Here is a 22,500-nt window from a genome sequence, read left to right as displayed (position 1 = left end):
TCCTTAATATAGAGGACAGGGAAGTAGCACAGCTCCCCCACACTGTACCTTGTTGGGCCCTGGGGGCCCCATCTTCCAGGGCCACTCCTTTAAATAAAGGGGAGGGGTGCATGCCCCCCCAAACCGTTATCAGTCCTGAGGACCCAATGCCCAGGGTCTGCATCATTAAAGGTAGAGGCACTGGTGCCCACTGAAGGCACCCACCATATACTCTTTGGGGTTGTGGGGGGGAGCTGCAAGGCTGCCACAGTCTGCTCCCTGCATGCAGCAGGAGCTAGAATTGTTCCCATCCACAGGGAGCAGCTACTTATGCTGCTCCCTCCAAGCGGGAGCAATCATTTGCAGCCAATAGGAGCATTTTCAAAGCTCCTGCCAGCTTGAGTCAACTTGCTCCTGTGTGGCAGGAGTTTTGAAAATGTTCCCGCCTCCCTGCCTGCACCGGTGGGGGCAGGGAGACTGCTGTGCCCAGGCGTGGGCTCCCCAGGACACAGCATGGGAGCTTACCCTGGGGGATGGGGTCCCCGGGGCCATTAATGGCTCAGGGATGACAGGTCATGGGCCCCCTCCCTTTAACTTAATTTGGCAGCCCTTGTGCCTTTTGAGACTCAGGAATGGGGCTGCACAACCCCCTCCCCTAAAAACAACAAGTCATGCTCCATGGGATGGGGTCCCCAGGGACAAAAATGGCTTAGGGAGGGGTGCTATATGTTCCCTCCCCCAAAAAAATTTAGTCCCAGGAGATGTGATCCCTGAGGCCGAAAGCAGCCTGGGGAGGGGAGCTGCTTGCTCCCCTCCCACACTACCAGGGGATGGAGTATCTGGTACCAAAAGCTGTCTGGGGAGTGGGGTCTCATGTCCCTCTCCCCTCAAACAGTAAAAGCATAGTCCCCCCAGGCCCTAGCCCACCTGGGGGGGGTTATAAAAGAAGTTTTTCAGAGTGGAGTGGTGTGCTAGACAGTGTTTTACAGTAGAAGGCAATAGAGTAACATACAATGGAGAGGCATGTCATACAGTGGAGTGACGTGTCGTAGTGTGGTGTGGCATGTAGTACAGTGGAATGGTGCATATTACAGTATAGTGGTGTGTTTTACAGTATATTTGTATGGACTGTTGTAGCCCGGAGTGCAGTATTGCAGAGTGGAATGGCGTGTCATACAGTGGAGTGGAGTGGCATGTTTTACAATGTCATAGAGTAGAGTAAAGTGATGTAGAGGGCAGGGCCATAGACTGGAGAAGAGTGTTGTAGAATGCAGTGGCATACAGTGGTGTGGCATGTAGTATAGTGGAGTGGAGAGGCATGTTTTACAATGTCATAGAGTGGAGTAAAGTGGTGTAGAGTGCAGGGGCATAGACTGGATCAGAGTGTTGTAGAAGTGGCGTACAATGAAGAGGCTTATCATAAAGTAAAATAGAGTGGTGTGTCATAGAGTAGCATGTTGTAGAGTAATGTGGTGTATCGTAGAGTGGAGGAGCCTGACATAGAGTAGAGTGGGATGTCGTAGAGTGGAATAGCAAGGAGTGTCATAGAGTGGAGTGTCATGTCAAACGGTGGTGTGTCATAGAGGGGGTCATTACGACCCTGGCGGCCGGCGGAACACTGGCGGTAACACCACCAACAGGCTGGCGGTGTTCCACCAGTGCATTATGACGTGGCACATTAGCCACGGCCATACTGCCGGCCCCTCCACTATACCGCCAGGCTTCCGCAGGCGGTCATATTCCCCAGGGCAGCGCTGCAAGGGTTTATGAGTCCCCAACCGCCAGCCTGTTCATGGCAGTAAACACTGCCATGGAAAGGCTGGAGGTAAGGGGGTCTTGGGGTGCCCCTGGGGGCCCCTGCACTGCCAATGCACTTGCCATGGGCAGTGCAGGGGCCACCAGCCACAGCCCCATCGCGCATTTCACTGCCCGAATTTTGGGCAGTAAAATGCGCGACGGGTGCTGCTGCATCCGCTGCACATCGACATTGCCGCCGGCTCTATTATGAGCCAGCTTCAGTGATGATGTGGCTTTTCAGCTGGGCCAGCGGAAAGAAATGCTGTTTCCGTCAGCTGGCCCAGCGGAAATGTCAAAATAGGGTGCTGAAGTCGTAATGAGGGCCAGAGTGTCTTAAAGTGGAGGAGCATGGAATGGAGTGGAATAGAGTGGAATGGCATAAAATGGATTGGAGTGGAATGGAATGGCATATCATACAGTGAAATGGCATGTCATAGCTTGGACTGGTGTGATGTAGAGTGGAGTGGAGCAGCATGCCATAGAGTGTTGTATGGTGGAATAGAACATAGAGGAGGGGCATAGAGTTGGGTGGAGTCTTGTAGAGTGGAATGGCATAGAGTGGAGTTGCATAGAGTGGAATGTCATACAATGTTGTGTCATAGTGTGCTGTGTCTTAGAGTGTTTTGGCATAGAGTGTCATGGCATACTGTTTTGTGGCATATAGTGGAATAGCATAGAGTAAAGCAGCAAGGAGTATCATGGCATAGAGCGTTATCGCACAAAGTTCCGCGGAATAGAGTGGAGTGCATTGAGTGGAATGGCCCAGAGTGGGATGGTGTAGAGTGGAATGGCATAGAGTGGAGTGGCCAGTCGTAGAATAGAGTGGAGTGGCATAGAGTGGAGTGGCAAGTCGTAAAGTAGAGTGGAATGCTGTGTCATAGAATGACTTGTCATACAGTGTCTTACAGTGGAGGGGCATAGAAGGGAGTGGCGTACAGAGGGGTGGTATGTCGTAGAGTGGAGTGGTATGCCGTAGAGTGGAGTTGTGTGTTGTAGATTGGAGTGGCATGTCGTATAGTGTACAGGAGGGGTTTATCATAGAGTGTTGTAGAATGGAGTAGAGTGGAAGGGCATAGAGTGAATAGAATATTGTAGAGTGGAGGGGCATACAGTAGAGTAACATGTTATAGTGTACAGTGGAGTGGCATCTCATAGAGTGGTGTATCATACAGTCTCTTACACTTGATGGGAGTAGAGTAGAGTGGTGTAGAGTAGAATGGCATGTTGCAGAGTGGAGTGGCATGTCGTACAGTGAAGTGGCTGTCAAGAGTGGAGTGGCTTGTCATAGATTTGGGTTTTGTAAAGTGTTGTTTGCCATATTTATTTATTTCCATAGATTCTGCAATACTTTCTTGATAGTTTTGAGGTAGTACTGCAGTACTCCGTAAACCTTTTCTAAAAACATGTAAAACACTAAAAACAATTTTCCCTAACGCTGCTGATTTTTGTAGAGTGCCTCAAATGTTTCTCTACATTACAAAAACACTAATAACCTAGATCTACCGTTCAAACACAGAGCAAACACTAAGGATGGTCAAAACAATATAGTTGCCTACTTATTTTGTAAGGGCTCTCATCAAACCATAACATTGTGTTTTCTCATTGCAATGGACCACTGTATACTGCAAAATCACCATTGAATATAGTAGTCCAACATCTCACAAAATGCTTGCCCTTTATCGGTTTAAAACTACTGAACCGATTCACATCAAATAACAAAAATGGCCCTTTCAACCCCATAACATGTATTCCTTCCAAATTTCATATAAATCTGTTCAGCCATTTTGTCACTACATCTGAGTAAAATGTCTATGGGAAAAGTATTGATGAAAAAATGTGTTTATGCCCCCCCATTTTTCTTTACACCTCCTTAACTAATCACCATAGAAATGTGCATCATCAGCCAATGAAGAAAAAGGAATAGGTCTTCAAAGTTTAGGGGAGATTCACCAAAGTGGGGCAAATTTATCTCTGGGAATCCTAACTATAACTCTGTATGTGTGTGGTGTGTGTGTGTGTGTGTATGTGTGTGTGTGTGTGTGTATATATATATATATATATATATATATATATATATATATATATATATACACTGAAAAAGCAAAGGTTACAGGGATGTTATAATTAGGAAATAGAATTTAAAAAACCTTAGACGTATACTAAAAAAAACAAAGGTCAAAGGAACGTTATAGTTAGGTTCAGATTTTATGCGCACAAAACCATAGAAATGCAACAGTTATATTTATATTTCTATCAAAACACTCTAACTCGTGCTCTAAGGTAACTTAACTTGAGCCCACCACCATGCACAGGTTTCTCATCAATGCTTTTATTGCAAATGTTGGAGTTATATTATGAATTATGTCATAGAAGATGTCATTGCTAATGTAATTTGTGGGGTAGGAAACAGTGTATGGTGAGAGTGAGAGTTGTAGTTACCTTGCAGTATGGGGACCCCTTCCACCAGGGCCCAGTCCATTACTAAAAGGGGAGGAGGTCATATGATCCCCCCTTCCCTGACCCAGTTTTGGCCCCAGGGACTCCCTGCCCCACAGCCCAGCCAATTACTGCAAAGGGGAGTGGGCCATGCAGCCCCCTGGCCCGATTTGTGCTCCGGGGACCATTTCCTTTAGGACCTGCACTAGGGGGTCAAGGTATTCGTACCCTGCCCCTTCTCTTTTTTTCACTTTTCTTGGAACTCGACTGAGTCTGAGTCCCAAAATGGCTCCCACCACCACCTCCTGGTTGAAAAGTTGGCAGCCAATCAGATCTCAGCAGAAGATCTATTGGATCCACGGGCGATCCGTGTCCCGAGATAGTGACATTTCTTTTTCTTTTAATATTTCAAAAACTACTGAACGGACTTGCACTGAATAACAGAGAAAGAGATTTTTCTAGACGAAGATCTAGCTTTCTGTCAAATATGGAGTAATTCCATTCAGGGGTTCGAGCTGTAAGGACATAAGGCTTTTTGTGTTTTGTTTGTATGTCATTTGTGGTCATAATCTACACTGCTCACTTGGGTGGTATAATAGACAATATCTTGGAGTGTTAACGAAATATTAAATCAGATATACTTTTTCTTTTACATTGTTACACTGGCTCTGTCCATTTGTATATTGTCCTCTGTACAGTTTGCAGTGCACCGCCTTTTGGACCCTTCAGGGGTTTGAGCTGTATTCGTGTCTAAAATCTCCATGGATATAACATTGAAAACACACTTTTTTTGACACATCCTTTTTCTCAGCCTTGCTTCACTAAGCACACTGAAACTTTCCATGCACTACAAGACATGGGAGGGCAATAACTCACGCCCTCACCATGCACTGCTAATGATCCCACATATCCAGACATGACATCTTCTATGACATCACTGACAATATCAATGCAACATTTGCAATAAAATTATTGATGAGAACCTGCGCACATGTTATATTTTCTAGAGATAAGTATAACTATAACTGGTGAATTTCTATGGGTGTGTAAAATCAGAATCTTTGGTTGTATTAGTGTATTTAAAAAAAATATATATATATATATGGACATTCATGTCAACTGAGATCCATCACTTCCGTGCCGTCACACAAGGTTCTCACATGATGCTTGACGCAGCGTCCAGTAAAAGAAAAGTGCAGAATACTCCAACATGAGTCACGAGCACTCAATGCGTTTCAGCCAACAGCCTTCATCATGATGTATGATCAAGGCTGTTGACCAAAACGTGTTGCAGGGGCTAGGAGCACCACAATAAATTCTTCTACCCATTCCTCCTGAGTGGTATAAAGCACCTACTGGCAGTCGCCAGTTGGTAGTTATAGTTAGGACCTAGGACCTAGTTTCCAAAGGAAAAGCATTTATTGACTTGCCTATATCTTTGGCACCGTTTGCCAAATCTTCATGAAATTTTCCCAAAAAAAGTGTGTCCTATGAATCTTGTTGTGTGTGAGAAGTTTCAGGGTGATCTGTCAAGAGGGGCTGAGAAAAAAGTGGGCGTCAAAAAAAGTGCATGTCCCATGTTAATTTCCATAGGAGTTTTGCTGAACTGAATTACACCAAATTTGGCAGAAAAGTAGCTTTCGGTATGCAAATCACACTTTTTATTCTTTGGTGTATATGCATTCAGTAGGTTAAGATAATTTAAATGAAAAAATAAATTTGTATATCTAGTGGCGCGAGGGCTTCGCGAATCCTCCCGATGTCGTGCAGAGATCTGATTGGCTGCCCACACTTCAACCAGGAAGTAATGGCAGCCATTTTGAGACTCGACTTCCAGTGAGTCTAAAAAAAAATGAACAGAAAAAGAAAAAAGGCGCAGGATATGTTGACCATAACCCTTTAGTCTTGGTGCAGGCATATCCCTGGTACTGCCCAGGGCAAAAACATTTTTTTTTTTTTAAAGTATTGCTAAATTTGTGAATATTCATGAATTTTGCCATGTATTAAAGAAAAAGCGAGCACGATCTCCTGCGCTTGCTTTCTATTTAGCACCGGCTGGGCCAGGTTCTGGGGGCATTCATAAAATGTAGAGTGGGGTGAAGGGGCCCCCCTCCTAGGGCTTATCAAAGCCCTGGGGACCACCACCACTTCAGGGCAAGAGTATTATAATATGTGTTGGCCTACCCAGGCCCTGTGGTCAACCCCCACTGCGCACGGCCAAAGGCTATGCGTGGTGGGGGTTCGAGTGGTTATTGGGGGTTGGCCACAAGGGCTGTCTGTAGGCCAGGCCCTACAGCCAACCCCCGTCGCACATTGACAAAGGCTGTGCATGGCAGTCGTTGGATTAACTAACATAGTAATTCAAATTACTTCATGTCAAAAATCCCAAGAAATTCGCTGAAAAACTCATAGATTACAGGGGCATTATAGTTAAGAAATAAAATTGAAAAAAACATAGAAATTCACCTAAAAGAACAAAGGTTACAGGGACGTTGTATTTAGGCTCCCTTTTTAAATGTACAAAACCATAGAAATGTACCTGTTATAGTTATAGTTATTTCAAATAACTATAACTCATGCCCTGAGGTAACTATAACTAGCACCCTGACCATGCACTGCTAATTTACCTCAGATATTACAGCACTCATGACATCTTTTATATCATCATTGATAATACCACTGTAAATTTAGCTGTAAAATTATTCATTGAAACACTTTGCATGGTTGGGGCATGAGTTATAGTTACTTATGGCACAAATAGATGTTGTCCATCACAAGTAATAAAGTCACTGACCTGTTAGGTCCAGGCAAAAGTTTCAGTAATTTAAAGCTTGGCTTATCCTGGTGGCTATGGCACAGAACAGGCAGGCTCAGCTCAGAGAACATGTTTAAAGCATTTAGAAACACTGAGATAGTTCAAAAACTAATAAAGACAAAGCAATAAAAATCCACTCTAGTTTCTGAAAACAGAGAAAGAAAAATGTAAGTAACAAAATGACAACACAATCACAAAAATCGATTAAGGGGAACCAGAGATATGCATTTTAGAAGACTTAAAAGAAAAAGTGCCAAGAAAATATACATCACCAATCAGAAATCACTGTCCATGGGAGACCAGGACCTAGTTATGATTTCAGACCAACTGTGATGGAGCACAGGTCAAATACACAAAATGATAGATAATTAATTTAACGGGAAAGTGTGCAGACTGTATCAAAGGACGTTCTCTCAAAATCAGATAGATTTTGCATGAGGTCCAGTTGAAGCCATTGTTGTAGGTGGAAAAAGTTAACATTTTGCACCCAGACAATTAGGGGGTCATTCTGACCCTGGCGGCCGGTGACCGCCAGGGTCACCGACCACGGGAGCACCGCCACCAGGCTGGCGGTGCTCCCGAGGGCATTCTGACCGCGGCGGTTCAGCCGCGGTCAGAAAGGGTAAACCGGCGGTCTCCCGCCGGTTTACCGCTGCCCCATTGAATCCTCCATGGCGGCGGAGCGCGCTCCGCCACCATGGGGATTCAGACACCCCCTACCGCCATCCTGTTCATGGCGGGAAACCCACCATGAACAGGATGGCGGTAGGGGGTGCCGCGGGGCCCCTGGGGGCCCCTGCAGTGCCCATGCCAATGGCATGGGCACTGCAGGGGCCCCCGTAAGAGGGCCCCGCAAAAGTATTTCAGTGTCTGCTTTGCAGACACTGAAATACGCGACGGGTGCAACTGCACCCGTCGCACCCCTGCAACTACGCCGGCTCAATTCTGAGCCGGCGTCCTCGTTGCAGGGGCATTTCTGCTGGGCCGGCGGGCGCTCTTTCGGAGAGCGCCCGCCGGCCCAGCGGAAATGTTTAAATGGCCGCCGCGGTCTTTTGACCGCGGTGCGGTCATTTCACGGCGGTACCTTGGCGGACGGCCTCCGCCGTCCGCCAAGGTTAAAATCACCCCCTTAATCTTTTCACAGCCCTGCCCAGATAAGATTTCATTTGGACTTATTCTCTTTTTTGGAGATCAGAATTCTTCAGCGAAGCAAGACTGTGGGCTGCAGCCAGGAGGGTCCACTGAATAGACTTTTCAAGTGGCAAAAAGCTTAGGCGACAATTAGTTTAATTTTCTTGTGTAGTAAAATCTCCCTTAGGCAGATTGACTTAAGTAGCTGGTCCCAGTTACAGGCCTTTTGCCCTTGTGCAGCTTGTGTGCCAAAGAAGAGTTGTATTTAGGGGAATAAACAGTCCCCTCCTCCTAAACTCCCCCAAACTAGTTCTGGGACCAGCTCCCTCTCCCACTGGGTTGATGCCAGTTGGCTACCCTGGGCCTAAAACATGACAACTTCCCCTTCCTTACATTTCCATTAAACTAGGGATGGGCTGACTTCACCTCTGTAAATTTTAAATTAATTAAGTCCCCCATCCGCTCTTCGTGAGAAGATAGGGATCACCTGCCCCTCATCCAACCCATTCTGTCACCAGTCCTAAGGCATTGTTCTGCTCTCTGAAACATTTTCATACCTCATTATGCTCAAACACTGACACACAGCTACTAGCAGGCTAACGCAAATTAACACCTAGCAGCTTCAGGCAGGCTAAAGGTACCTTTCTAAAAGTTACTTTTCCTAAGTATTTATCAATACTCTAACATTACCATGAGATTCAATTTTTAATAATTATAAAAAATAGTGATTGGGTCAGTTGTGTAGCTGGTGCCATATCTGAGATAGCAGAATTAACATTTGCATATCTACTCTAATTTTTATTCAGAGGACAGCCAGAGCTATGCACAGTGAAAATAGCTTTTGGGGGATTCTCACTGCAGTGACAAGGTAACATTAAATGTCAACTTGTTCTACTTTCAGATACCATACACCCTACCTTTGAGCTACAAGACCTACAAAGGGATGACTTATCAATATTTAAAAGGATGTTTTTCTAATGTCAAAAGGATTACTTTGACAGGTTGGGCTGCAAGGTTAAAGTGAAGCAGTCAGATTGCAATGGCTGGCCTGAAGCCATGTTTTTTCTAGGTCAAACTAATGGATGGCTAGATAAGTACTGCAGTACACATTTCCATTTCCACGCCATGTGTGTAGTTTCTACACCATATTCCATAGTCAACTTTTACATGTTTTTGGGCAGCAGAGCAGAAAACATCAGGTTCTTTATTAAAGGGCTGTTCATCAAAAGCAGTGATAATGCTGTTCACCAATTAGACCCTTGTTAAATATAGATGGGCTTGAAAAATAAGTCAATATACTTTGAAGTAGGTTTCAATGGGAATTCATATGAAGATACTTTTGGAGGCCAGGGTGGGTGTTGTGAATCGTTACAAATTTTGGGGAAGATGTAAAATACTGCCATTCAAGGAATCTTTTTTATATGGAAATTGCATTCACTGGTAGTGGTAGCCGACATGTATTAATATTGATTTCAAGTGTTTGTATACTTCTTTGGTGGGATTGAAATTGAATTATATATAGTATTCTTGGTTATTTAATTGTCAGAATTTCTGCTTTGTACTTCTGTGAGTACATCATTACTATTGTGCCACCTTTTGGGGCAGACTTGATGATGAGATATTCATCCTTCTTGAATTGCAGTAGAGTTTTATTCTCTCCATATATTGTATTTTATATACCTTTACATATATATATTAATCTCAGTCATCAAACAGTAGGGTTTTGTGTCATGGAAAACGTTTGGGTGGTGTAAAAGTAGGCTTATGGCCTGATCTAGAGTTTGGTGCTCATGGTACTCTTTTGCAACTGCCAACCTCTCAATCTGCACCCCCTCTAGAGAGTTGGGCAGATTGGCTGGTTTATGTTGACAGATTAAAACTTACCCATTCAGCGATAAACCTTCTGCTAATGACCCAAGAGAGCATGGGCATCAGAGGTAAACCATACAGCCATCCACTCTACTTTGCATAGGTGGCCAGATGGCTTTTATTTTACTGTTTATTACTGCTAGGTTGTGAGGGACAGTAAGAATTAAAAAATTCCCAAAGCTATGGGACAAAATTCTGACAGCAGTGAGCCATTAGTTTTTTCATTTCCAACAACAAACTGGTTGTTTGTTTTTGGTAAAGAAAAGCATTTAAACGTTTGGTGTGTCTGTCACCAATGATAAATGCACACCAAACTTTTAAATGGCTTTCTATGAATCGCTGGGGATGAGATTCATACAAACTCAAGCAGTTTAATTTCAGGGCCAGCAGTGAACTTTAAATTTGTCTAACAAATGTTCCTCTGCCACCCTGACTGTCTTTACTCCATCTACCAGTCTAAGTTGGACCCTCAGTTTTGAGACCTGTACTTTCTTTATCTTGTGTTGGTTCTTGATTTTGAAAAAATATTTTTAGGCAAATATTCCTTAAAAAATAAAAAAATCCAGTTGCAATTTAGTTTTTAAACAACATTATTCTCTTTTTGTGGTTCAACATTGATTGCCTTGATCTGTGTTTCAGGGCTAGACACTGTTGCCTGTATGTTTGTTGTCGGTCTGTGCATGGCATCGACAAGTGTAATCAGTAGGACCAGTCCAGATATTATAATACATTCCTTGTCAGGATTATCAAAAAGTTTTTAGAAACTTAACAAACTCATGCTGTGGACTCCCTGATCGGACTGTATTCTAGGGTGCATCCTCTTGGGAAAACTTTACCCTCCCTCTCTTAAAGAAAATGTTGATCTTTGGAAGGTCCATTCGAAATTGGGTCCATATATTGTTATTTCGTTAATACTGTTTTAGTGTACTTCTTTGTATTGAGATAACAAATCTTTCACATGCACGCAAATAAAATCTTTCTATGAAGGGTGTAAACAAAAGCACCCAAACTTTGTTCTCTATACACTGAGTTTTTTTTTGCCTCTCGTCTGAGGAAACATTGCCAGTTTTTTAATTACTATGGATTACTTGATTAAAAGTTTTGCGTAAACAAATACAAAGAAAGGTGTCTCTAAATACAAATGTGATTAATTTGTCTAAAAGGCCTCAACATACCCGTTTTCTTATTATTTTTCTTTAAGCAGGATGTAAATTGATTGTGCTATCGGGGTACAATTTTCCATGCCGTATTCAATTTTTTATTAAAATCTTGGGGCCTCTCTTCTCTTCTCTTTTGTTGATCCCTGAATCACTCTTTGGTAGCAGATCACTGAACATACTCATATTTTTAAAACATAAACTCGCTCCCAAGGTTAACAGTGTCAATAGACTCTTTTTGGAATTTGTGGCCAATGTACTTCCTATTCACACTGATTATATGATGCTTTGTGAACTGGTTCAGTTAACAAATGAGCACCTTAATTTTGGTCTTATTAAAGACTCCTTTTATCAAACCCCAATACAATGAGTTTCAATGTTGGCCTTTTCTTAATATATAAATCAAACCTATTCACTTTGTTTCAATCAAAACTATAGCCGTCATCATGACTTTGGCGGTCACGGTACTGCCACGCCTGCAGTGGCAGTCGTACCATCTCCAGGCTTGCGGGACAGACTGCCAAATAATGAACTTCGCAGTGATATCACCGCAACACAGCCAGTACCTGACGAGTACCACAAGTGCGGTTTGACCACTTCCAACGGCAGTAGCCATCTCCCAGCCGGCGGAAAGCACAGTAGAGCCCACCCTATAACGAGTCAGCAGACCACCACGATTTCCAAGGTGGTACAATGCCACAAAAACCTGGCAGAAATCATTTTGAAAGAAGGAGTCACTCACCTCTAGGGATACAGACGAGTCAGTGGGCACCATGGAACGTTCACTACAAGTCTTCCCAGCGCTATTGTATGTCATCCTCCTACAGGACCAGAAACGCCGATGAAAATGTCATTGATAAGTACACCCGCCTAGCATACAATAAAAGGAAGGGGGGAGTTGCACACGCCACACACACCTGGCATGGACTGCAATGCTCACACATGTGATACTACAACCATACTGATACACTGATAAACACACACACATTCACAGACACACACACACACAGACCACAGACATGCACAACCAACACACACACACCACGCCCAACACACGTCACACACACACACACACACACTCACCCAGGTGAAAAACAATACACTGGAACCTCACATACACCCACCCACAGCAATCCCACTCAATAGGCCACAAAAGTGATGCAGGCACCCTAATTCTGTATCAGACAGGGCCAGCAAGCAAAACAAAATGTCAACACAATCTGCATGGAATAGGAAACATTCAACACAACCAATTCTGAACGTCCAGACATCCATGCAAAGGGAACATACGCAGTTCATGGGCACACAACACACTCATACCTCCACACATACATCATAATTTACAACCACACAAATACCATAACCAAGCATTCACAAACATACCAATACATTTCCATAACAATTCTTACACTGCCCAAGTAATGGATCCAGGTAATGCAGCCATACAGACACAATGCATAGATATGCTAAGTAAACAGCATCCAAATGCCTTTGTAAATTAACCATGTACTGAGAAAGGCTCAACAATGTTTCAATTTGACACCAACATGGTCCACTGGGCAGTTGTAATAGTTAAAGGGCACTGGTCGAACTATATACAAACGGGGCAATAGACCAGTCCAAATTGTTCACAGGTGCCACAGGCACACAGAGCCAGGCAATTGGCCCAACTTGACTCCTGACAGCCTCATGGCCTCCACAGGGTAGGGACATCAATGGGGCAGCCAGGCACCTCATAGGTCAGTGAGTGGGTGTGGTGGCAGAGGTTTATGATTGGGAAGGGGTCCTTTGGCTTTGTTTTGGGAGGGTGTTCCTTGGCCTTTTTTTTGGGAGTAGGGTCTTTGGCTTTTGCTTTGGGAGGGGGTGGTCGAACAAACATGGATTTGGACTGAGGAAGAGGGTGTTTGCATTTTGCCACAGGTACAGGGGGAGGCTTTTTGGTGGGGAGAGGGGCATGGGAAACAGAAGGGGCATCATGGGACGACTTGGAGATGGAGGGACTGAGTGTGGAGAGGGAACCATGACGGCGAGGGGCAACATGGGGTGGGACAGGAGCAGGGAACATATCAAGGTGGGCAAGGAAAAGCTTCTTAGGAACATGAGGGATGGACTGGGATACAGTTCTGGGAGTGGAGGTAGAGGGAGGGCTTATAGGACGTGTAGGTGTGCTGGATATGGATGCAGGTATCTGCATAGTGTGCATGTGTGAGGTGAGGGAATGTTGAGTAGCTGAGTGGGAGCATTTATGTGTTTTGGGAGGAGGGGGAAGAGAGGGTGGGAGAGGGCAAACAGGGGTTGTGAATGTATGTTGGGATTGCATCTGCAAGGAAAGTGGGTGTGCTGCATGTGATCGTGATGGTGGTTGTGGAGAGTGTGGATGTGGTAAATGGGGTGATGTCTGAGTGTCTGCTGTTGTGGTGACTGTGCAAAACAGAAGTGGTGGCAGGATCTGGGAATGAGGATGCAGTGCTGGCAGCTGTGGGTGGTGATATGACTTTAGGACAGGAGGTGGTGGGGAGACGGGGGCAGTGGCTGTTGTTGTGGCTGTTTGTGAGTGTTGAGTGTGTGAATGCCTGTGGTGTGTTTTGTGGCGCCTATGTATGTCTTTGTGTGCCTTGTCTGTTGCTTTGGGTAAATGCCTGTCTGAATGTGTGAGTTGGATGGGTGAGGGGAAAGGGATCTGCAATTGGGCACAGGTAGCTGGAGGGAAGACAGAAGAAGTAGGGACGCTAGCTGCCGTCAATGAGGGAGGACAGAGCCTGAAACAATCTCTGTAGGCCAGCCAATGCACAGTGAATGCATTCCAGGTAGGCATTGGTCTGTTGCATCTGGGATGCCAGGCCCTGGATGGCATTCACAATGGTTAACTGCCCTACAGAGAAGGATCTCAGGAGGTCAATAGCCTCCACATTGAGGGCAGCAGGGCTGACTGGAGCAGGAGCAGAGGTGCCTGCGTTGAAGGAGATGATCACACTCCTGGGTGAGCAGGCAAAGGCACCTAGGTGGGGAGCTACTGGGAGGGCAGTGATGGTAAGGAAGGTGGCAGACAAGGATGTTGCTGGGCTGGTACCAGAAGGGTCTGCCACCACCAGGGAGCTTCCATCTGAAGAGGAATCAGAGTCAGATGTTGCAGTTCCTGTCTCTCCCGTGGTGCTCCCCTCACCCTCCAACCCACTGGTCCCCTCAGCGTCTGTGCCCTCGGCCTCCTGGGTCTCGTGGGCTGCAGCCTCACCACTCGCCGGTGCCCCTCCTCCTTCACCTGCTGATGCTTATCCAAACAAGGAAAGAGAGGAAAGGGAGGGTGGGAGAACATGAAAGGGAGCATAGGGTCAATTTCTACACATCAAGCAAATGTCAACACAGTTTTAGCCATAAGCATAGCAATTACAGGTATGCAACACCTAAGAACTATGCTAAGGGAATCCATAAGTGACAACATAGCAATGTGATGTCAACATGTGCATTCCCTCACTGAACCAACTTTTCATGATAAGAACTGTACATTACAGTCACTTTCCTTCAGTTCAATCCCAGATAGTACAACTTTGCACATGCCTGGCATCCTTAGGCACATATACTACCAATCTAACATACCTACACACCTTTTACACAGATAACCTTGCTACATACTCTACCATATGTACACTAGACATCTACCTTTGTCCATCACACTCATCCATTCAGAGTGAAATAACACAAGAACTACACTCTGTTACTCACCCCCTTGTGGCTGCTGTGTTGCCCCCAAGTGCCCATTGAACTCCGGGTACACTACAGCCAGTATGCGGGCCATTAGGGGGGTCAGAGCTGGCGGGCACCCCTTCCTTGTTGGGAGGCCGTCCCCAACTGGGCCTTCATGATCTTCCCGGCCTAGCATCTCAGGTTCTCCCACCACTTCCTGCAGAGGGTGCTCCACCAGCTATGGACCCCCAGGGTCTGCACTTCCTTGGTGATGGCTTTAAACAAGGATTTTTTCTGATGGGTGCTGACCTGGATGGGAAACACAGTAAGATTGGCACAATCAGGTAGACACATTATGCAGTAATATGACAGGACCACAAACAGTATATGCACACTTCCATCCATAACAGGACATGTATACTTCCTTTTCCAGCATGCGAGTCCGATGCATCACCCTCCACAGGGTATGCAGCATACACACACTATCATTCACACACAACCATGTGTGTGGATGATACAGATACACCAATATGTAACCTACCTGCTGTTCTGGAGCCCCATGCAGATTTGTGTACAGGGGTAGGACCCCATCCACAAGTTTCTGAAGTTCTTCCTGTATGAAGGCAGGGGCCCTCTCACCTGTTACACGCTGCATCGTGGCTTCCAGGAGCAGGACACAGCAGCACACGCAGTGGTGGTCTGGTTGCCTGGAGAGTCAGGAGTGAAGTGAGAGAGGGTGTTGAAAATGGCAATCACGGCCGCGGCGGTCTGTACCGTCACCGCCGGCGGTCATCATCATTGGCCCCCATTTCTCATATACAACAATGTTAACCAATGAGGAGTTGCACAGCGGTTTCGACTGCCTATGGCCATGATGACATACGCCAGCGGAATGAGCTTACTGTAATATTCCTCTGCATGCAGGACAGGCATCAGCCTTTTTACACATGTATTGTCCAAAGTACAGTTACACATGTCCGTCACAGCTCATACAGGCAATGTGCATGCCAAACAGAAAAGGTTGTGAACAATGCCTATCATATCTTGTCAGTTGTACCTTCAGAGTAATGAGGAATAAGTTGCAGACACATAAACAGCCTATGATTGTGTAGTAGGTGAAATGATGACTGTACATTAATAATGTCTCATCCCAGACGCCACTAATATATGGTGTATGCGCTCCAGATGACATCACTGGGTTGTCATATTGCTGGAACAGTCTCTCATCAAATATTCAGGTCTGAGTCAGGAACCTGTTTGCAGGTGTGATGCATAGTGGCGCTATATTGTCACAATAGGGGACAAATGAAGTGTAATCATACTCACACGTGTTGTTTGCTAAACCTAGATACCGACCACTGTGGAGGCAGAGAAATGAACCTGTGTACCGGCCCCTGGTTGACCTTGCCACCATGGAAGACATACACATCATGCTCACCTATTGTCTCAACCGTGCAACTATCATGAAACTGTATAGCCAGTTGTAGTCAGATCTGCTGCCAGCCATTTGGAAACCTACAGCCATTCCTCACACTGTGCAGGTGCTTTCTGTCCTCCACCTTTTGGCCACTGGCTCTTTCCAAAGGACTGTGGGATTGGCAGCCGGTATGTCTCAACCTATGTTCAGTCATGTGTTGTGGAAAGTCTTGTCTTCCCTGCTGATACATGTTGACAGCTACATAAGGTTTCCCCATACTGAAGATTTCCCCCATGTGAAGGCCGACTTCTATGCAATGGGGCATATCCCTTATGCAATAGGGACCATAGATAGTGCCCATATTGCATTGGTACCACCCAGGGACAACAAGCAAGAGGAAATAGGAAGAGCTATCATTCTATTAATGTGAAGATGGTCTGTTGAGCAGAGAAATATATCTCACAGTTGACAACAAAGTTTCCTGGCTCTGTACACAATTCTCACAACCTCAGGGACAGCACTGTCCCAAATATGATGACTCACCTCCAGAGGCAGAGAGGCTTCCTCGTTGGTGAGTATGATGAGTGTGTGTGCAATCACTGTGACCTCAGCAAGCCTACACTTTCCACTCTGAACATAGTAGAACTGTAATAGATGTTTCCACTATCCACAGGTGATTCATGGTATCCAAATCTGTCCTGGCTACTGACACTGGTGAGGAATCCAAGGACTGGGGTGGAGAATCGGCACATTGAGGCTTATGGGAGGACGATAAGGGTCAATGAGCGGCATTCGGTCTTCTGAAGGCAAGGTTCCGGTTTTTGCATGTCTTGGGGTATCCTTCTCTACTCACCTCAGAAGGTGTGCCAGATTGTCATGGCTGCACAATTTGGCACTACGGGGGCAAGTACCATTGCTGGAAGTGGAGGATGTAGGGGACGTATTGGTAGCAGTAGAGGGAGCAATGGACAGTGATGAAAATGGGGACGAGGATGATGTTGTCACAAGAACTCAGCTCATCCAGCAATAATTCCAGTGACAATCTGGTAGGTTTATCTCTCAATATACCACTTATCATGCAGAACTACAGTATGGGTGTTGTTTGTAATCTATGTATGATGCGAACAGTGTCAGGTCGGAGTTAGGCACAGCAGTGCAGTGTACGTGATAGGTAGGTATTATTAGGCTGAAGTACTACCACCATTGCTATTGTCAGTCTGCATTAACTGATTTCACTTACTGTCTAAACCCCTTATATGCTAAATTATATATGAATAATTTGGAAGTGACAATGGAACGTCCTTATTAATCACCTCATGGTACAGTTTCCCCAAATCTCATTCCTCAGTTTTGTCACATTATCAGTGGAGAATAGCACACTGATAAGTGTGATAGACAGCATTTCACTTATGTGTCATGTCTCCAAGACAGGAATCGTGTGATATGTTCAGTATTGTTCATAACAAATCCTCTTCATGTTGTTGGAATTAGGATTGTCTGTAGACACTTACTATTGCAACTGCATGTGGTATTGTATTCATATTGTGATCTATCATTATAGATTTTTTTGATGACACCTTTGCACAGGAGAACTGTTGCTGGATGCTGAGTTCCCTTCCCTCTCTGCTACCTGTGGACCCAGAGATGGATGGACATTGATACTATGGATCTGGCACCAAGCTGTATGGACAAAGGCTTCACATATTTTATATCTCACACAACACTTGATCACTACACATCATCATTGTTTGTTCATTGTCACTTACTGAACACACAAAACCAATTGTGTTAAAGTATATTTATTGTGATTCCAATAGAATGGGTTGGTGCAAAAGAGTGGGGCAATGGTATATGAAATCATCAGGTTGTTAGTCCAAGCATTTGGTAGCACAGGTCCAGTTTCCAAGGGTTATAGGTAATGGAGATATGGCAGTAGTCAGTCTCCAAGGTGTCTCAGTGTCAAGGGAGACAATTCTGGAGAGGCTCATTTTCTAGCAGTGTGGTTGGTCTTGGCTTCAGTCCCTGCAGGATGTCTGGGTCTGCATCCACGTTTGCGTGGGGGTATCTCATCTACAGGGGGAGGGTCACCTGTGGCTTGTGAGTCCTCAGGCAAGGCCACCATCCCAGTAGCTGCAGCAGATATAGAGGACAGCTCAGGACTATGGCTACTGGTAGGACCCTGGTGGTAGGTGGTGGAGTCATCCTGGACGGATATTAATTCTGGCATGAACCCTTTGATGGAGGACAGGTGGCATTGTGTTCCTGCCACTGCTGCATGGCCTCCTGGTGGTACTGGGTTTGCAGCCTTTGGTGGTCCCCCAACATGGTGACTATCTGGCCCATTTTGTCCTGGGATTGGTGGAGTGCTCCCAGGACTTGTGCAATGGCCGCCTAGGCAAGTGGCTCCCTAGGTTGCCCCACCCTTTGCCCCACAGATGCCCTCCCACTGGCCCTAGCCCCCTGTGCCTGTGTCCCCCACACAGTTTGCTCACTTCCTCTCACACCAGGACCTTCATCGTCTTGAGTGATGGGTGCTGACTCAGGCCCCTTTACAGGTGGGCACACCATTGATTGATGTGGCCTGGGGACACTGGTTTGGGGGGGTTGAGTGACTGCTTTTGTGGCTGCTACAGTATTAGGGGGCTCTACAATGGTCTGGGTGAGGCTAGTGGAGGGAGACTGGCCAGAGGTGCCGGATGGGCCAAGGAGGTCATCCAATTCCAGACATACTGTGTTGCTGTCATCCCTGGGGTCTTACTCTGGTAGAGGACTGGGTGTTCCTGGCACCTGCTGACGGGTGACATTATCAGTGGTACCTGTGGAGGACAGACATTGTTATTGACATCTACCTCGTATGTTTGACATAGGCTGCTAAGTGAGTTCTATTTGGCATGCTGCAGTCCACAGAGCTATATATGTGAGGGAGGGTGTGCATTGTTAGGTTGATAAAGAGTGATGCATTGTGGGATTTGTAGTGCTTCATGCTGAACATGCATTAGATGAATTTGTGAGCGCAGATGTTTGGATTGGTGTTAGTGGGGTTGGGTGGGCATGCAGGAGATGGGGACGTATGTGATACAGGTATACTGAATACAAGGTGATTGTAGGTGACATACTAGTTTCCAGTTCTCTTGGGATTCCACTGAGACCCTCAGGATGCAGGACTGCCAGGACCTTTTCCTCCCATGAAGTCAGCTCGAGGGTAGGAGGTGGGGGCCTACCAGCAGTCTTCATGATCGCACTTTGGTGTCCCGACGCCATGGATCTGACCTTCCCCCTCAGGTCATTCCATCTCTTCCGTATGTCGTACCTTGTGCACGGATGCCTTCCCACTGAGTTCACCTTGTCGATGATCCGCTGCTACATCTCCATATTCCTGGCTACGAATGTCTGCTGGATCTATGCACTGAATAGCTGTAGCTCTACCCTGATGGTTTCATCCACCATTGTCCGCAACTCGTCTTCTGTGAAACGGTGGTGCCTTTGTGGGGACATGGTGATGGTGAGGTGTGTGTTTGTGTGAAAATGTGTAATGTGCAGTGTGATATGTGAGGGGTGTGCAGGTGGGTGTGTTGTGTGTGTGTGTATGTGCGTGTGCAGTGTGTACAACTGAGTGGCCGTCAAATGTCCCCTAATTGTTAATAGTGCAAAGGGTTGTGGGTGTGGGTGTTTTATGGTGGTGTCTGGGGGTTTGTGGTGTGAGTATGTGTATCAGGTATGGGGTATTTAAATTGGCCAATGTGGTGTGGTGTTGTTGTGGAGGTTCCTTTTCGACCACGGCCGTCAGCACTGCCATTGACGTACCACCGCACTTTGGCTGCTGTGCTGACTTGTGGGTTGTATTATGGAGGGCGGTCTGTTTTTGGGGTGGCGGTGTGGCTGGTGCTACCACCTCTCTCCTCCCATCATTCAGCCTGCCGGTGTGGGATTTGTGGCCGTATTCTGGCAATTTTGTTTTTGTGAGTTGTATTAGGGCGGGCGGATTACTGGTATTGTGGCAGCCGCCACCATGGCAGTATTCGGAGAATACCGCCAAAGTCGTGATGAGGGCCTATGTTTTTTCAGACATAGGGGGTCATTCTGACCTCGGCGGTAAAAGGCTCTTACCGCCGGTCAGAAGTCCGCCATTCTACCGCCGCGGCCGCGGCAAACCGCCACGGTCATTCTGACCCACAACTTCCAAACCGCCAAAAACCCGACATCCACGGAAGGCCGCCTCATCAGCGGTCAGCGATAAACTGGAGATGACCAAACCTCCACCATCACGCCAACACGAACACGCCCATGCCATTACGACCCACGAATCCACGCGGCGGTCTTTCAACCGCGGTATTCCATTGGCGGTACACACCGCCGCGGTCAAAATACACACACCTTTACAAAACACAGCCACATTGGACAATTCAAAATACACACACCTGATACACATACACACACCACACCCACACATCCAATCAACTATAAAACACACACCCACATCACCCACAAACCCCCACTACTAGAAATTCGGAGAGAAGGCGAGAGAGAGAGAGAGAGAGAGAGAGAGAGCACAGCTATCGCAAACCCCAACACACAGAGGAACACAACATCATCACCCACACCACATCCACGCACAAAACACCACACACCACCACACACACCACACTCATCACCACAAACACCACCCCACACCACCCCATGGCACCCCAAAGACACCCCTGTTTCTCGGAACAAGAACTCAGGGTAATGGTGGAGGAAATAATCAGGGTAGAGCCCCAGCTATTCGGCACACAGGTGCAGCACACCACAATAGCCAGGAAGGCGGAGCTACGGCAAAGGATCGTCGACAGGGTCAACGCTGTGGGACAGCATCCCAGAAACCGGGAAGACATCCGAAAGCGGTGGAACGACCTACGGGGGAAGGTGCGGTCGATGGTGTCAAGACACAACATCGCTGTGCAGAAGACTGGCGGCGGACCCCCACCCACTCCACCCGAATTCACATCATGGGAGCAAGAGGTCTTGAACATCCTGCATCCTGTGGGCCTCGCTGAAGTAGGCAGAGGAATGGACTCTGGTAAGTCTAATCCCAAATACTTCACCCCCCCAACCACCAGCATGCCAACCCGCACCCCCACCCTCACCCCCAACCCCCCAGCACACTTCCACCCTGCCAATGTCTCACCAGCACAACCCACCCAACACAACACCAATCCCTGAATGCCAAAACAAACCATAGACACCCATCACCCAAGCATGACCACTGCACATACCCAACCCCCCCCCCAAACCACCCTCACAACTCCTCCCACAAGGGAATGCCAGCACTGGGGGACAAGGGCACCCACAAATCGCACGCCATGGCACACACAGAAGCAATAACCATACTCTTTTACCCCTGCAGGGCCCGAACGCCAACACACCGGCCAGGAGGGTCCAGATTTGTCCATCCCGCCCCCAGAACAGGCCCACAGTGATGACAGCAGCTCTGTCGACCTGGAACCTGATGACCAGCCCGGACCATCGGGGACCTCTGGACAGTCGGTTCCCCACACACAGACACAGGCCGCAGCAGACCCAACCCCCTCTGGGAATACCAGCACAGCTCCCACCCAGCAGGCCCATGCCACTGTCTCCAGGACGCGTCAATCAGCGGTGTGTCCGCCACTACAGGGCACCCAGGCTGACCCACCACCCCACAACAACAGGGACCTGGGGGCAGTGGTAGTGGGCACACCGTCCAGGGGACAGAGGCCCGGGGAAACAGGGCAACTGGGAGGGCTGCTGTGCCAGAGGGGGTTGACCGGCCCAGGGAACCCACTCTCCAAGAGGCCCTCACCACCATCATGGGAGCATACCACCGCTCCCAAGAGACGATGGCGACGGTACTGGCCAGGTTCCAGGAGATCCAGGCACAGCAGGAGGAACGGTACATGGGGTTCAGAGACGAACTCCGGCACATCGGGACCGCAATGGGGACCATCGTCCTGGCCCTCAACCAGATAGTCACCACATTGCGGGACCATGTGGCACCCCAAAGGGCCCCTGTCACCAGCCCAGACGACGAACAGCCTACCACCTCCGCCGGCGCAAGTGGACAGGAGGCCCCCACACCCCGACAGGCCACCAGAACCCCACCTCCTGCTGAAGATCAACTACCCCGCAAGCGGAACCTGAGATCACACAAGAAGACAGAGTAGGATGCCAAGACCCCCGCCAGCCTAAGATACCCCCTGATG

This window comes from Pleurodeles waltl, chromosome 5, assembly GCF_031143425.1.
Source record: "Pleurodeles waltl isolate 20211129_DDA chromosome 5, aPleWal1.hap1.20221129, whole genome shotgun sequence".
NCBI lineage: Eukaryota > Metazoa > Chordata > Amphibia > Caudata > Salamandridae > Pleurodeles > Pleurodeles waltl.
This window is presented reverse-complemented; position numbering follows the sequence as displayed.